The sequence below is a fragment of the Pyrgilauda ruficollis genome, unplaced genomic scaffold, assembly GCF_017590135.1.
Source record: "Pyrgilauda ruficollis isolate IOZ18807 unplaced genomic scaffold, ASM1759013v1 scaffold94, whole genome shotgun sequence".
NCBI lineage: Eukaryota > Metazoa > Chordata > Aves > Passeriformes > Passeridae > Pyrgilauda > Pyrgilauda ruficollis.
In genome coordinates this window covers 1,451,388-1,468,807 of record NW_024531488.1, presented here as the reverse complement: position 1 = coordinate 1,468,807, position 17,420 = coordinate 1,451,388, and the positions used below count along the sequence as shown (strand labels likewise).

Sequence of the window (17,420 nt, the reverse complement as noted above, 5' to 3'; positions counted from 1 at the left end):
GACAATATAATGGTGTATCAACCAAACACAAAGATCAAAACTATCATCTGCAGCAGCAACAGCTTTGACTACTTGTTCTGGTTTTCTCTGGGAGAGTCAGTTTTCTTTGTAGTAGCTTGTAGGGTTTGGATTTGTGCTGAAAATAGCATCACTAACACTCCTGAGTAGTGCTCACACAGCGTCAAGGGCTTCCCCTGCTTCCATGTGCTGCCCTGACAGCAGGCAGGCAGGCAGGGGTGCACAAGAACCTGGGAGGGCACACAGCCAGGACTGCCAACTAACCACATGATGACACACTCAGCAATAAAAACTTGGAAAAGAAGAAACAGGGAATGTGTGGAACGATGGTGCTTGTCTTCCCAAGTTGCCATTACACGCAATGAAACTGTGCTTTCCTGAGGACAGCTGAGTATTGTAATTCCTTGTTTTGCTTTGTTGGTGTGCACAGCTTTTACTTCTCCTATAAAACTGTCTTTATCTCAATCTATGAATTTTCTCACTTTTACCCTTCGAGTTCTTTGCCCCATCCATTGTTTGGAGACTGAAGGAGTAGTCAGAGGAAGGACTTGCCCACCTACTGTGGCTAATCCACAACATCACAATACAGTACTTTCTTAAATATGCAAACTATCAATAATTATGTGTACAGGACCCTACATCTCTTGAGATAAACAGACAGTTATCTAATGAATCAGGCCATCAACTCTGGGGACAGAAAAAGTGACCCTCTGGTGAAGGCAGGAGAATGCTGCCCAGAGAATCCTATTCAGAGAAGAAATTTGCAGGTGTCTTGTACCCACTGCCTGAAAGGTAAAAGTGTTTGCAGAAAACTTCTTTTTGTGTGTTTCTCATTTCCCAGGGAGGAAATTAAGCCTGGATTCCTGCTTTAAGAAATTCAAAGAACCTTCTTTAGCTTTCCCAATAGCACTACCTGAGATGAATGTACACTCATATTAATTTCAAGATGCCTTCACCATTACCTTCCTCTAAAAGGTTGGAGGGAATCCTTCACAAACAGATGTGAGAGAAAATCCAAAGATTTATTGTTTATAAAGAACTAACATCTGTTGTAGCTCGTTTCGGGGAGGGGGGGTTCCTGGGGAGTCCCCGGAGGGCCCCCTAGGCTGTGAGTTGGCTGGCAGCAGCAGGCAGGCAAGGAGACTCCACACGGCTTCTGAGGGTGCTGATTAGATGAGAGTTTATAGGGTGTCCCATCCCCGGGAACAGCATGGTTATTGAGGGAGAAGGGAGGAAGGGGGAGGGGGAAGGAGGGGGAGAGGAGAGCCTAGGGGATGGAAGGGCCAAGAGGGGAGAAGGGCTAAGAGAGGGTCTGATTTTGCTAGCACATCTTAAGAGGGGAGTTCAAAGTGGGCGCAGAAGAACACTTGGACCAATGGGATTACAGATACATGATGGTTCAGGGCAGACCACAGGGGCTTAGAATATACCATACAATTTGGAGACAGAGCATACCTCGAAGACTATTAATACAGTCTTCTCTTGCAAGAGACACCAAAGTAATTTTCCAGAGTGTGACCAAAGAAAGAGAGAGAAACTGGAAAACTCTAGGGAAATGGTTTCTGCTCAGGCCACCACCAAAAGCTGCTAAAAAACCCTAGACATATGCCTATGTGTCTAGTACTTTATAATTCCTTTTTTCCCCTCTCCTCCTTTGCTCTTCAGTAACAGCATGACTTTATGAAGGACTGTCTGCCATGAACTGAAGACTCCTGAAAAGAACACATCTGCAGCCCAGATCTTTATGAACAGCAAGGCATTTGTGATTCTGCCTCAGACTCTGTACTGAGAGGTGCACAAAAAGGAGGTTAAAGAGAGTTATGAGACACATTCAGTTTTCTACAACATATCTGTTTCCTCCCACATCTTCTGGAACGTGCAGATGCAAATATATATCACCACCTCACCTGACTACTCTGCATCTAATACAAATACTGTAAACAACACAAAAATATACAAAACAGATGGACACTATACAGAATCACATCATACACAACTGAAAAGAGAACACAGGGTTACTGAAGACATCCGTTCATCATCAAGTTATCTTATTTCAGAATCAGACTAAAAAGCCCAAATCCACATACCTCTTCTTTGTGGCAACGTCTGCCGCAAGAGATCTGCCATACAGCTCTTCCCTAGTGTTCCTGTAGAACACTTGCTTCTCCAATGTTTATGATTTCTGCAAGCTTTACTAATATAGTACCTCAACTGTCTTTGCTCTGCCCCTTCCTGAGAGGCAACATATGCTATATGGCCAGCTGAACCAAATACTGCTTAATTTCAACTACCTGGCAAGCAAAGCAAACAGCCCTGTGAAACACCTGCAGCCCTCATATTTGCTTCTGCTAGACTGTCATAACGTAGCACCACAACACAGATATATACATGTATGACATATAATGCAAATAATATAAATACATTATTCCCTTTAGCTCAATATTTATATAGCTTGATATTTTAATTCTGACTGCATCAACCTTGCCTTTTTAAGTTTCTTCCATATCAGTACACCTTTTCTTTCATGAAACATTAAAAAGAACAAAAATAAAAAAGCAATGCAAGTAAGTTTTATTTTCTTTATTGGTTCAGCTTTAAAAACTAAAAATCCAATATTTATATTAAAAAAATATTCCATCACGTACCTGTCAGTAATTGTAACCACATTATTTACACAGTTTGCTACTGCCTGATCTACAACCTTGCTATCTCTGTCCAGAGCCAAGACTGACAAAAAGCTGTAACCGCAGCATCATGGAGTAGTCTAGGCAGGAGAATGTCTTGGGACATTATCTAGTCTCCAACCTTCTCTTGGACCTTATTTCACTAGGTTTTAACAAGGCTTTAGCTCAAGTAATCTGTGGAGCTGCCAAGATGAGCCTTAATTATCTCTAGTGAGGGAGATTCCACCATGCTTTTCAGAAACTTACTCCAGGACTTCCTTTTCCCCATACTGAGATTAAATTTCTGCTGTCACTATTCATCCTTCTGAGCAAAAAACAGCTTCTCTTTCACAACTATCTTCTATGTACTGGATGACTGATGAAACCTCTCCAAGCTATCTCTCCACTGAGGTGCTAGAACATGTACACAGGAACGCAGTGAAGCTGGTGAAGGGTCTGGAGCACAAGAATTATGAATATTGCCTAAGAGAGCTGGGCATATTTAACCTGGAGAAAAGAAAGCTCAGGAAGAGCTTCTTGCTGTCTACAACAGCGTGCGGGTTGGGCTTTTCTCACAAATAACAAGAGAAAAAGGCCTCAAGGTGCACAGAGGGAGGTTTAGATCAGATATTAGTAGAATTTCTCCTCTGGAAAGGCTGTCAAGCACCTGAACAGGCTGCCTGGGGTAGTGGTAGAATCATCATCCCTGGAGATATTTACAAGATGTTTGGAAGTGGCATTTAGGAACATCATTTCGGTTGGGACTTGACAGACCTGGGTTAACATATGGACTTGAAGATGTCTTTTCCAATCTAAACTATTTCCTTGAATTTTTCTCCAAATGTTGAGTTCTCTGACATGCTAATCATCTTCTCTAACATACAAATCATCCTGGTGGCTATCTGCTGGACCTTCTCCAATTTTTCATAAATATCTCTCTTGAAATCAGGGGACAAACAAGACACAGCACCTTAGCACACAACACCTACCAATACCAGAGAATCAGTTTGACTTCATTGACACAAGGGCACATTGTTCAGTTCGCCATCCGGCAGCCCCCCCAGCTTCTTTTAAGCACAACATCCCTCCAATCATACCACAGCCTGCTTGCTGTTTGGGAATTATACCATTATCACAGCACAACTTCTCACCTATCTCTGTTGAATCTTAAGCAATTCCTCCTGGCCTAGCCTTCCTGCATGATGAATTACAGCTGTCCACAAATACAGATGATAATTTATGACAATGATCTGGCCATTTTATTTGCACCTTTGATTTGAAAGCCAGAAGGAAAAAATGTGGACCAAATGCTCTCTTTTAATTCCCAATCCTTTTGCCATACATACTCATACTTTTGCTTTCCATGCTATAAAGCAAAATCCTTGAAGAAATTAAATTCTACTTGTTTGATGAACTTCTTCAATAAGGCTAAGCAGATGTATCTACAGGACTGGTTTAACCTTAAGCCTAAACACTCTGTCCTAGCAGTAACTACTAAAAGACATGGGCTAAAGAAACTTCAGTCATTCTAAACCAACATTGCAAAATTTTTTGTCCATTTTGTTGAAAGCACTGCATTTCCTACCAGTATGAAGGAATCCCTACTAAGGAGAAAAACTGTCCTTAATTTTTGTAAGTGCAGAATGTGATTAAGCAGAGATCAGCCAAGTACTGCCTAATGCAAAGGTACAGATAAAATCAAGAGGAGAAAGACATGGGGAGACACAATGCAGTTTGGCAAAAAAAAAAATCTTTATAAATGCCTCATTTTTTCTTGGAAGGTTCACAGTGTCAGGATAGACAGTCCCTCAAAATCAACTACCTCCCCTTAAACAGAGGCCCTCTATTTTCTTCAGCTACCAGTCTCTAATACCAGTAACTTATGTTTAACTACAGCAGTTCTCACAGAAAGGCATCCGTGGCAAAATTCAAGTTATTAAGAGCTAAACAGTCCATCCATTGCTGTGATTTCTGAAAGGTTAGTCACTGTCCTTTGTACTTTATTTCCAGTTTTAATTACTTTGGCTTCAGGCTTCAGTCACTAATTATTGCTACACCTTTGTACGTTGAGTTTTCTCTCTATGTTTCCCTTACATGCTTAAGACACCACAGCGAAGTCTTATCTCTTTCTTCTGGTAAACTAAACAAGCTTAACGGAGTCTAATTTCCAAGAAATTTTGATTCTAACCCAAAGTAAGTTTTTTCCAGTTTCTCTGTTCCATTCAATTTTTTAAATCCCCACTGATTGCTGTTAAACAGAACTTAGAAATTTAAATAGCATGGTAGCTGAAAAATATAGTAACTACAGCAGTGTCTATCGATAGACAAACTGTAACTACAGGAAAAGAGTACAGAATGCATTAAAATTATTTTACCTCTATGACATCTTTTGATCAGATTGATAATGTCTCACCCTAAAAAGTCATGAACAATATACATTTTTAATAAGGACTAATGTTAATTTTTTTTATGTCAACCTCTATAGCAGCTGATCATATTGATTACCAAGAAAAAAATTAATACAAGAAAAGGAGAGATACATTAAACAGTGTGCTGAATGGGAAAAATACAAAGCAGCATCAGCCCCACTGAGCACAACGGACTCCTGAAAAGCATGTTGTAGGCAATATAAACATTTTCTCAAACAACTGACAATTTCCAAAATATGTGCTAAAATAGCACTACCTATAAAGTGCTATTCACTGTGTAAACAAGAATTCTTTTTTTCTGTAATTAAATGAATGCTGTACTGAGCACTACACAGTCACATTAGCAGTATACACACAGGACAAAAAGAATCTTCAAAGGAAAGTACTAAATCAACTACAGAACAGCAAGGAAAAATATGGTGCTAACATCCACACAATAATGCAGCTAGCCCTCTAATATTTTACATTTTTAACCTACTTCAAAATGAAAGTGGAAGAAACATTTCAGTTGCAACAGCTTAAAAATGTGACATAGGGCAAAAAAGCAAAAATCGTCTGTCTTAAATTCCTTGTGCTAGAAAAGAAGGAAAAAAAGAAAAAAAAATCTTAGATAAACCAAAACTTTTAGACTCACCATCTTTTGTTACTAAATCCTACTGTATAAAAACAGGTGGAAAACAGATGGAAAATATTTTGACAAAAAAAAAAGCCCTACATCAAACAGCAACAAAACCCCAAATATTGTGAATAAAAGATCAGTAATGCTAGACAAAATACATGCTCCCTTGATGTACATGAAGTTTAGCAGACTTCACAGATATGTGGAAGGTGGATCAAAAAATCTGACAAAGTGTAAAACAAAGGGGGAAAGGAAGAGGAGAGAGAACATGGTCCTCGGAGACAATCAAAACTAACAGAATCCCAGAGTGTAAGCAGAAGAGATAATTATTTGAACTTAAGACTCAAGTGCTTTCAAACCAAGCCCAGAACGGCATAGAAATACTAATTTTATATTTCTGGCAAAGAATGTCTTAACTAGCCAGGTGTTTAATTATCCCAAGGATAAGGTACAAACTAAACAGAAAGCAACTACCTACTTATATTGATATGTAAAAACTACCGTGCTTCAAAACATTCCTCCCTCTTGCAAAAATCAGCTAGAAGAAATTTCTTCTCTCCAAGGCATACAACTTTTCCGTTATTGTCTCTGAAACGTCACAAAACATAGCATTATTTCAAGCTAATAGAGCTTGGAAATGGAAAAATCTAAATTTTATAAAGAATAGGAAATATTTTCCAGACTATGTATCTATATATCTAGGCTATATATAATGTTTCCCACTGGTTTAAAATGAGACCTGAAGAAACAAAGCAGTGAAGATCCCTTCAATAACATTCTGCTTTAGGAAAAGTATTGCCTGTAGGTGGAGGGACATGATCCCTTTCCTCTACTCTGCACTTCTAAACACATTTGGAATACTGTAATGGTTCCAGATGCTTCAGGTGCAACACAGACATACCAAAGTGAGACCAGCAAAGGCCTGCAAAAATGGTTAAGGGCTTGGAACATCTGGTATCTGAGCACAGGCTAAGATAAATAGGACTACTCAGCAAGGAGAAAAGTCAGGGTGGATGGGAGGAGTATAATCAATATATATTAAATGCCAGAGGAGACAAAAGACCTCTGAGCTAGTCTTCCCATTGTTGTTCAGTGAGAAGGTAATATTAATATACAATGGGGACAAACTGGACACTTAAACACAAAGAAAAGCTTCCTTAACCTAATGGGGATCAAACACTGGAGCAGGCACCCAGACAGGTGTCAGAGACTGAAATACTGTAGTTTATGTCTTAAACATTTTTATGGAGTTTTGTCCATTAAAACTGAGTAGTGAAGCTGCATCAACAAAGCTGCACCAAAGACCACCGCATCCTGAATGGGCCCCCTAGGCTGAGGCCCTAAGACTATAAGGTAATTCAAGATAAAAATGACACTATTTCTAGGTCTGAGCTGCGGGAGAATACTTCCACAGGAGGATGAAGCCCAGCAGCTGTCTTATCTACTGAGACCAGGTTTGTACAGACATACCCCACTCCACCAAAGAAGGGAGGAGGAGGTTTTGGGTGCACAGCAAAAAGCCTCTGGTCAGAGGCAACGAACACCCATCTTCCATTACTCAAAATGATTCAGTCAGAAAACCCACATCTATGGGACATTCATGTCAGGGGCTGCTGAGAGGGTGTCATCGTCCATTTAATGCCCCCTGAATGGTCCCCCAGACCCTGCACCAGAGCACTGCACGTGATGCAAAATCATACAACTGATACACGGTCCTGCAAGGGAGTGTCAAACTTGCCCTCTCAGGGGAGGTACGTGGGCATTCCCACCTGGCCCAAACATTTATTAATCCATTGGATTCTGTTCTTTGTCAGCAGGGGACCCTCACAACCTAGAAGACCAGAGGATAAATGAGACATCAAGACACATGGAGGGGTGATATGTTTCTACTTAATGTGCCTTGTCACTCTTCCTGTCCTCCCACTCCTCAACTCTTTTTCTCTTTCTTTCTCTTTGCTTCTTTTACTGTTAAATAAAACATCAGTTTTTGGTATCAACATTTAACTTCATTTGGCTCTAATCTTGTTTTATGGAATATTCAAACCTTCAGGATTCTATCCATAATCCACAGAGAGCTCACTTTGCTCCTCTATGATTAGAGTGGATCATAAAAACAGGTTACAGAATCTCTGTCCTTGGAGATATTTAAAATTTATTTTACATTGCCACAAGTAATCTGCTCCAGCTAATCCTTTTCTGAGTACTTGGACTGGACTACACAATTTTCAGAGTCCCTGCCAATGTCAACAAATCTACCATTCTATGAAGATAAGAAAAAGCAAAAAGTGCACACCAAATATACAGATAAGGTCTATGTGTGTGTGTGCATGCACACATACATTTACAAGTTAGTTATCTCCCACAACAGCAATGACCAGAAGGGATGGGAGAATCACCACAAGCAGTGTCTGGTTGAACAAGAACTAAGAGCTCATGGTCTCTGGGGTCTGTTTTGTGTTCTCAGGAATTCCTTTCTGAGTCAATCTGCATGAAAAAGCCAAAATTTGTGCCTTGCTTACCTGAAGATACACTACCAAAACAATGCTAAGTCTACAGGTACCAGGGAATACCAAAATGAAGACTGCCTGCACAAAAAAGGTTCAGCACCTGTGTACCTAAAGTCCAGTCTCATACAAAAAATGGGAAAAAAACAAAGAGGAAAGAAGTGATCTCTAGTCTCAACTACTTCTCTAAGGTAGTATCATCTATATCTACATTTCTGTCCAGTACAGTCTTGGGAAGCTCCTCTGGGCACCATCCTGCCCCTCTGTGAACCTCCATTGGTTGCAGGGGTACAGCCTTGACCAGCATCAGGTTCATCTTGGAGCTGGCTGGCACTGCATCTGATGGACATGTGGGAAGTTTTTGCAGCTTCTCACAAAAGCCACACCTGCAGACCTCTGCTACTAAAACCCTGCTGCACAAACCCAATACAGAAGGCATAATCTTATGTTTTTTTTCCTCTGCACTTCTGCCTTTGTCAATGCACTGAATGAAGCTACTCACTTATTAAGGAGCCACTCAGCATTTTGTCTAACCTTCTTGAGTTTTAAGTACAACCCTCATGTTTCTCCCAACCCCAATTCCTCCCTTTCCATGCTTAAGTGGCTTTCAATCATCCTCTCCTCTTTCTCTCACAAGCTTATTGTCTTATTTGGCCTCACATTCTATCTTGAGAGCTTCTAGCGCCATTCTGTTCCCTTCCCAAGTTCTCATTTGTCTCTTCATATCAAGAGCTTTCACAAAGACACTGCCAACTCAACTTCTTTTTCCCAAGTTCTTTGTCCACACTGTTCCAGTCCCCTGGCTTCATTAATCCTGCCATTACAGAATAAGTACAGAAATGACATAGCCAATTAAGAGGTTTCCTCAGACCACAGTCCCTGTTGTCCACTGACAGTGCACATCCTCACCATAGCCCTGTGGCAGAACAAGCCAAATCAGCTGTTCTGTGGTGCTGGCAGGCATGCCCAAACAAGGAGAGTACCAGGTACAATCGCTGGAGATTCTTACACACCAATACTGAGGATACCTGGCACAAAGTAGACCATACCAACTACCTTCTTCCTAATCCGAAGCACCAAAGCACAGCAACACAGCACCATGGTATGGTAAGGCATACCTTGTATAGATCTATACATATCTTTGGAGGTCCCCTGAAAGGTGTTACCAGAATGTGCTGCTCAGGCACTTGTCAAGTTTTGAAGATGTGCAACAAGAGTGATTCCACAACTTCTCTGGGCCCCACTCCCATATTTGACTACCCTCACAGTATATTTTTTGGGGGGAGGTATAGCTACCACCATTTTCCATAAAGTAAAACATTAAAAGCTGTTTATCTGCTATCCTGTACTGCAAAAGATACATGCAATTTACAACAATCAACCAAATTAAAAATACTATGTTATCTAAACCATGCTCCTTTTTTTGAAAGCTAAATAGTCAAACATTCTCACAGAAATAAAGCTTTCTTATATCCCTGTCAGTAGCAATCTCTAAAGACCATGATTCTCTGGAATTTTTAGAACAAAGTTCTTAAAAAGGTTGCCTCTGGACATTACTGGAAAGGCAGAATCAGAGCTTCTCAAAATGAACACACTACTAGCTTCAAAAAATTCAGTGTCTGAAACAAACCAGGTAATAGTTTTATCTTTCATCTCAAGAAAATGCAGGTAAGGGTTGACATCTTTATGGACTTGGACTTTCCATCTCTGTATATTTCTATTCCTTCATTCCTGCTTCAATCAACTACCTCAAAAAGGCAAAAATTCAAGATTCTGGGTTTTTGGTGTAGTCCTCTCATAATTATTCCTTAGACAGCTACCCTAATTTTTGTAACTACTTAAGTACTCAGCAGAAAGGGAGACAAAGATAATAGGACTAACAGAACAAGGAATGAAAAGACAAAGACAAAATTTTTTAAAAAATTTTTAATTGCCCAGAGAATTATGTTGAAAGATAATGAACAAGAACTTAGAGATCTCCTGCAGGAATGTACATGCAACCTATTTGATGTTAGTGAAGTTGATAGGATGATTCACATGAATGTAATGCTACAATTCAAGAGATATAACCTATTTAGAAAGAGCAACAACAGAGTACAAATGGTACAGTGTGCCAAAAATGTCACTGTCTGTTTCTGAATCACTGACAATAAAAAATCAGTCTTAATAAAGAAAGTACAAGTCAGGATACTAGCTGGGGTTTGCTACAGATACGAAAGCTCACACAGCAAGGTGGTTAAGCACATATTGCTTCTTGATGGAAATAAAAGTTTCATTATCACAGTGGACATAACACAGAGTGAAATAACCTGGAGTCTTCATGCTGCTATTATCGGAACATGCTCAAAGTTTCTAAAAATTGAGGACAATTTCTTATACTGAGAAATGTTAAATCCAAGCCAAGGGATTGCTATGTTCAACTTCATCCAGGCAGATAACAAGTACCCCACTGCTTCACAGAGAGCAAATACAGAACAAAAACCCTTCCTGCTCCCAGGTCTCAGAATCAAAAGATATATTCACAAACACATCTTTGCAAAACGACTTTAGCAGTCCCACCCCCTACCCATGCTATCCCCTCAGCTGACAGAACTGTTTGTAGCAATGCACAGAGAACCAGTTCAGGGAATCATATCTGAGCAAAACCAAAACAGGGACTTGATCTGAGTCAAAACTACCTTCCTTTCTTGCTTTTCCCTCCCCCTCCTTTTTTTTTTTTTTTTAAGAGGACACTTTTAATTTATCAATTTTCACCTGGTGCAACTGAGGTGACACAACTGGGATACAGCTGCTCCCTAAAAACTTTTCAGCCTGATGTGCCCACATAGCCAAGAAAGAAATATAGAGAGCACAAAAGAAGGACTCAAGCAGTGATCACTGTGGTAGGAAATAGTTTATGCTTCCAAAATTCACACTCTGCAATTCTGAAATGCAAACATTTAAAATAAAGTAAAAGGAAACTTCCACCAATTTTTGACTTATTGATTAGCATGTATCAAATGCAAGTTTGCATTAACAGTAGCTTTGATGGCTATGCTTGTTATGAAATCTCCCTCCTAGGCTTGCAGGTAGGCTATGTTAACACACTCCTGCAGCATGGGAGATACCAACATACAGATACAGAATTCTCTTTTCATTCAGACTTTATTTCACAAGACTGAATCGTATGCTTCAGTGGGGAGATACTGTTTCAGTACAATGATAATTATTCACGACATACAGACTGTGTACATGACCACATGTACTTATCTCTCATTTCACCAAATTTTAATAATGATTTTATACAATGGCTCTTTCACTGCCAAAGCTTCCTGTAAACATATTTTTTCTTTGAAATACTTTCCGTTTTCCTTTTGACTGTGGTGCTGTATTTATTCAAATCTAGCCCACTTAACATTTTCCCTCTTGAGGTGGGTTTGTGACACACATTCTGCAAGAGGAATGAGATGCCCATTTGTTAGGAAAAAAAGCAAGATGTTTTCAAGATTTGCTACATTGTGCCTAAAAAAAGAAGGAAGGATGCAAAGCTAGTTTACCATCTTCTTAAGTTACACAAGGAGACTTAGATTTGCATGTATTGTATGCCAAAACATGACAGCCACCCAAACGTGCATTTCAAGGCTTTATAAGCCTTTCAAAAGAAATTGTAAGCACTACATTATTTGTTAGGTTTGGTTTTCAACACAGCATTGAAGACATGCTGGAGAGTACCTGGCACTCTGACAACATGATCAATCGGAATTACTTTGTCCATATTTGCAAACAAGCAGTTATTACTCCAAAAACCAAGACACAGAAGTATAAAACAGCTCCAAAGTAAAATAAACTACCTCTCTTCACACACCTCAAACAGAGCAATGCGGGGTCCACTATGCCTACTCCTAAGAGAAAATATGCCTCAGTCAAGGCATGACAAGAAACCAGAGTGCCCACTTTTTGCCATGTCCCACCAGGAGCTTTCAGTATAGACGCTGCATAAAGCTGTGTCTACAGTCAGCAAAGAAAGCTCTATGGGTTAGCAGAACATGTATATTGCTGCTGAAAGGTCCCTAGAATTCAAATTAAGTACCTTAAAAGACATACCACAAATGGAAAATGGCAACCTTATGGAGCTTGTAATTCAGACAAAGCCAGACTAGCTATCTTGGGAAATAGTTCACAATTTCCAAAGCTATCTTCCTATTAAACTTCATACTTTTTACCTACATCTTGGAGTTGCTTAGGGGTACTTAAGAGCAATCAAGAATATTTCAATACAATCAAAAACATTTTCATCATATCCCTTTCAAAAGAAAAAGAAAATTAGCCTAAACTTTGACTTCAAATTTATAGTAAAATTCCTTATTACGAACTGATAATTATCAACACTAAAAAAAGCAGAAACTGGGAAAATATAGTGCGATGGGCCCGACTTTAAACGCACAAGCGTCAAAAAATATAAGCCCTAACATCACTGGTGCTTCAGAACCCACTTCCAGTCAACACTAAAACTGGCTAACTTGCAGTACCATTGACACATGTACAACTAATTCCTATTTGAATCATCATCTCTCTTTCTAGACATGCAATAAAGAAAACTCTTTCATTTGCCTGCCTGAGTGTCCTGGTTTTGGCTGGGTTAGTGTAGCTGAGTTTTGGATTCAGGATGAGAGGTATGGTGCTGTGTTTTGGAATTAGGATGACAATAATGTCGGTGGATGGTTTGGCTATTGTTAAGTAGTGCTTACCCCAAGTCCAGGAGTTTTCTGTGTCTCATTCTCTGCTAGTGAGGAGCTGCACAAAAAGTTGAGAGGGAGCACAGCCAGGACAGGTGACATGAACTTGCCAAAGTGACAGAAGATCATGTCCAGTATATAAATTGGGCAAGTTACCCAGAAGTGGAGATGGTGGCTCATCAGTGATGGGCTAGGTATCAGTCAGCAGGTGGTAAGCAACTGTACTGCACATTACTTGTCTGTCTCGAGTTTTATTTCCCTTTCTCTCTCCACTTCATTACAACTATTATCGTTAGCAGTATTTTATTTTATTTCAGTTATTATACTGCTTTTATCTCAATGCACAAGTTTTACCTTTTTTTCTTAATTCACTCCCCATTCCACTGGGCAGAGGGAAAAGGGAAGGGAGTGACTAACAGGCTGTATGGGACTTAGCAGTCAACTAGGGTTAAACCATGACACAGAATAAACTGCCTGCTGACAGAAGAGTTTCTTAAATTAACCACCATACCAAATATATTGATTCAGCTAATAGTGTTTTTGCTAAGACAATACTTATTTCACCTATGTATTTAAAATCAATACCTATAACAGTCAAATGTCTGTATAGCAAGCTTTACACAGATTGGTCTCCTGAATTTCTGTTGGCCAACAGAACCTGGAAGAATATAGAAACCATAATAGCAGAAACACCTAAAATTAGCCCAATATAATCTTACATGGTTTATCTTTCCTCTTTGGATACACACTCAACAAACTGCAGTACCAGAGACATTCCATCCAGATGGAGGTCAATACTCTTCAGGAGAGTGTAACAGGATTAAAAGCAGTGAGGACTTGACTAGACTACAGAGCAGGCCACCAGCCTCACCAGCAGTATCACTACTAAATAACTCACTAGAAAGATTGCTCAGAAAAGTGGTTGAGAAGCTTTCACCACAGTCATAGTACAAGGTGACTCAGGATGCAGACCCATGATCTGCTGTAGTCTGTACGACACACTTTCAGCCCTTCTCCTACTTCTAGATTCTCCACTCCAGTCCTACATCATTTCTTATATACTCATAAAAGCATTTGGGTTTTGAGACACCTTGTAGTTTATCTAGTTCAGTGACCTGCCATGGGCAGCATCACCTTTCACAAGATCAGTTTGCCCAAAACATTTGTCTGGCCTTACACATCATGGGATCGGGCATCCACAGCCTCCCTGGACAACCTGCTTTCATGTCTCAGCATCCTTGCTGTAAAAAATTTCTTCCTAGAAGCTAATCTAAACTTACCTTCTTTCAGTTTAAAGCCACTGCCCTGTGTCCTATCACTACTACTTGTGACAGCACTCGTATCAGTGAGCCAGCTGAAGCAATGAAAAGCATTTCTTATCTCTACTTCTCTATCAGCTGGATGTGCTTCTTTACCTGGCTCACTGTGCAGCCAGCTGACCTGCTGCTTGGCTTGGAAAGATGGGGCCGGAAGCAGAGAGGAGTGCTCCCCATTCCAGCAACAGGGATCTAATGTGAACAGGCTGTGAAACTGCACCCTGGGCACTTTTTTTAACAGAATGGGTCTGTAGCTGGAGGTAAATAACTTTTGGTCCCAGTCTGATTCATAGAAACACTCAGGCATAAAACAAAAATCATTAACAAAACCGGTGTACTAATAAATAACTGATAATGAGCTGAGCAGAAAGGTAAAGATGATATAACAGCAAATCTTTTTCCAATAAAACTCAGTCACATTATGAGAACAGTGTAAGGAATGCTCTGAGTACTTAAACAGTAAGTTCTTAAAGTCCACACAGCAAATAAAATGCTAGAAAATAACCATGAAAAGTAACAAATTTAAACCCATTAAATTGTAATCTGAGAATTCCACTCAGTACAAATTTGTGAAACTCGTCTGCAGGCTAAGTAGATATATGTACAATGATACCTCTACAGAGAAAAAAAGTCCTTCTAAAGAACCAAACAAATTCACAGAGCAGTATTAAATTCCATAAGAGGATGTTTTCATGTCCATTGTTTGTTTCAGTAAGCTTGTGGAAAAAAAATTTAAAAGATATCTATTCATTCTTTGTATGTAAGCTTTACTTCAAAGAATTCCAGTAATCTATTGTAAATCTAAAAAACTCCTCAGTCACGACAGCACATTGTTCCCCAAAGGAACAGTGGGTCAGATTCAAAGTACCAGCAATAGAGTTGTATTCAGGACTTTTTCTATAGAGCCTGGAATGGGCAAAACCTCCAGAGTCAGTGCTGAGTCTTCAAGGGAAAAAAAAAATAAGGTTGTGAATTTAAAAGAAGAGGTTCTAAAAGATAAATCCCCACTGAGTAATTATAAGGAAAAGCTCTCCCAAACATTTGCTAGCTAGTACATAAAAGGCAATTCAGTAAAGACCATAGTCAAATGAACTTGCAGATTTAAATACAGCCATAATTGGCTACAATCACTGAAAAGGCAATCTCAAGAAGACAGACAAAATCCAGGCACTGGTGAGAAAACTCCAATAATTAAAGGTATTTCACTAAGAGAGCAGTCTGAGTGTGTGCTGTGTGTCAGAAATGATGATGCCCTTGTCTGCCTCCAGCTGCTCAGTACTGTTGGCCTGCTGGAAGTTTTCATCTTATTCCTACACCTACCCGCATCCGCTAACCTACTGCAGAAAAAAAGTCAGGTCATCTTAAACACAATAAATATTACATCTGTCTTAACCCACCATGTTCTGACAGCAGTGGGCTGGGGAGTGCCTAGACTAACACCAGTGGTGGCAGGCACATCAGACCTCCAGCTGACAGGCAGGCAGTAAGTACTGGCAGTGACTTCAGCAACAGCCATCACCTGGGGCTCCTATCTGGAGCTACCCTGTGAAGACCAATACTCTGGTCAGCAAATAATATTTTTTTTTCTTTTTAAAGAAAGTGAAATAATATCTAAAACACTCAGAACAACAGACTCAATGAATTCTAAACCTGGAGGAGCATATAAAGACATTCTTTCTTCATTTTCATATTGACTGCACTCTGCGACAGACCCCAAGCCGCTATCCTCAGTTGTTAAAGTTTTAGCTTCCCCTACACAAGAGCTTTTTCAGTCTTTCCTACGTAGTTACAAAACACCTAATTTTAACAATCTGTGGGCATTCTTTATCCAAGATGCTATCATAAGACTGCTTTGCCATTCCTAATAGAACATGATGCCACTCTCTGTCACCCCCTGCCTCCTTAAAGATTCCAAGAAAATACTAAGAGTTACTAAAAGGGCACTACCTTTCTGCTGTATTATGGGTATTTCTTCTCCTTTGAAAGCAGATATTGTTAACACCTCGCTCTTCAGTGTCACCAAATCAGTGCTCTGTTAAGATCAAAAGTATCCAGTTAGCTTCATAATTGCTATTGCTTTTATAACACTTCTTTTGCCAATGATGGTATGCCCTGAAGAACGTCTGTTACCTACTCATGCAAACTTAATACTTTAGCCAAAAACTTCATGCAAAAAAACCCATAAAGTGGAAGACACATTTTGTCACAAGCTGGCTCATGTGGTTCTGAGCAGCTTGGTTCATGTAACATCACTGTAAAAAGTTAGGTATAAGGAAGGAAACCAGTTCAATCTCTCTCAAAAGCTTCAATATTTATCTTTGAAAGAAAAATGAAGGCAACAGTTTCTCAAAAAACAGAGAGTGGGTTTTGGAAAGGGACTATAGATACCCAATCTCTCCTGGTTTAGAATTACTAATTTTGAATTTTCTCCCTGCCAAATCAAAACTAAGTAAAAGTAACAATTTAAACTGGAAAATAATTTCCCTACATTTGTAACTCAGAAATGGCAAGTATTTCATGCATCTGTCTAAGCTGCCAGAACAACTATAAGAAACTTAAGTCTAAAAAGAAGTGTTCAATCCCACCTAATTAGAAGATCAATACTTGGAATGAAAACTATCTGTCAAACCCAGCTATATCATAAAGTCAGAAGAATCACGGTCAAATTACTTTTTATCATTTATGACTACATAAAGCTTGCATTAGGCAGCGAGGAAAACTGGCAAGTCTCGTTTGGCAAAAGCAGCTGACAGCACCAAAACCTGCAGCAATGACTGTAAATACAATCCGAAAAACAAAACCCTTCGATTTTATGTAGAAAACTGAAAATTGTAACTGTTCAGCGCGGAGCGGCAGCAGTCACAGCGCAGCGCTCGGCAGAGCCTGGGGGCCAGTCCCGGGCAGCGGCACCGTGGCCATTTCCCCGCACCCCCGGTGACCCGGGCACAGCGGTACTGCTACACGCGTTCCGGCAGCCCACGTGGGCAGCGCGGACGGCTCGGGGGCAGCCGCTGCGGCCCCGTCCGCTCCCGCCGCCGCTCTGGGCCTGACGCCAAGCACACGGGACGCCCGTGGGCCCGCAGTCTCCATCCCGGTGCAGGGCTGGAGAGGCGCCTGGGCGCCGCCACCCCGACTCGCCCGCCACGGGCGCCGCCA

General features: G+C 40.2%; 1 protein-coding gene across 7 annotated transcripts in view; it reads right to left on the bottom strand.

The window, feature by feature from the left end:
• The window catches only part of FAM172A (family with sequence similarity 172 member A), a 245,509-nt gene extending 229,210 nt beyond the window's left edge, over positions 1 to 16,299 (bottom strand). For 2 of the 7 annotated variants that reach the window (XM_041489479.1, XM_041489480.1), the window contains exon 1: positions 16,212 to 16,289. The gene's annotated coding sequence lies outside the window, so the exon portion shown is untranslated. Of the gene's footprint in view, positions 1 to 16,211 lie in introns of all 7 variants that reach the window. The other 5 variants (XM_041489473.1, XM_041489476.1, XM_041489474.1 and 2 more) reach the window with 5 other exon arrangements.
• Between the last annotated feature and the right edge of the window lie 1,121 nt (positions 16,300 to 17,420).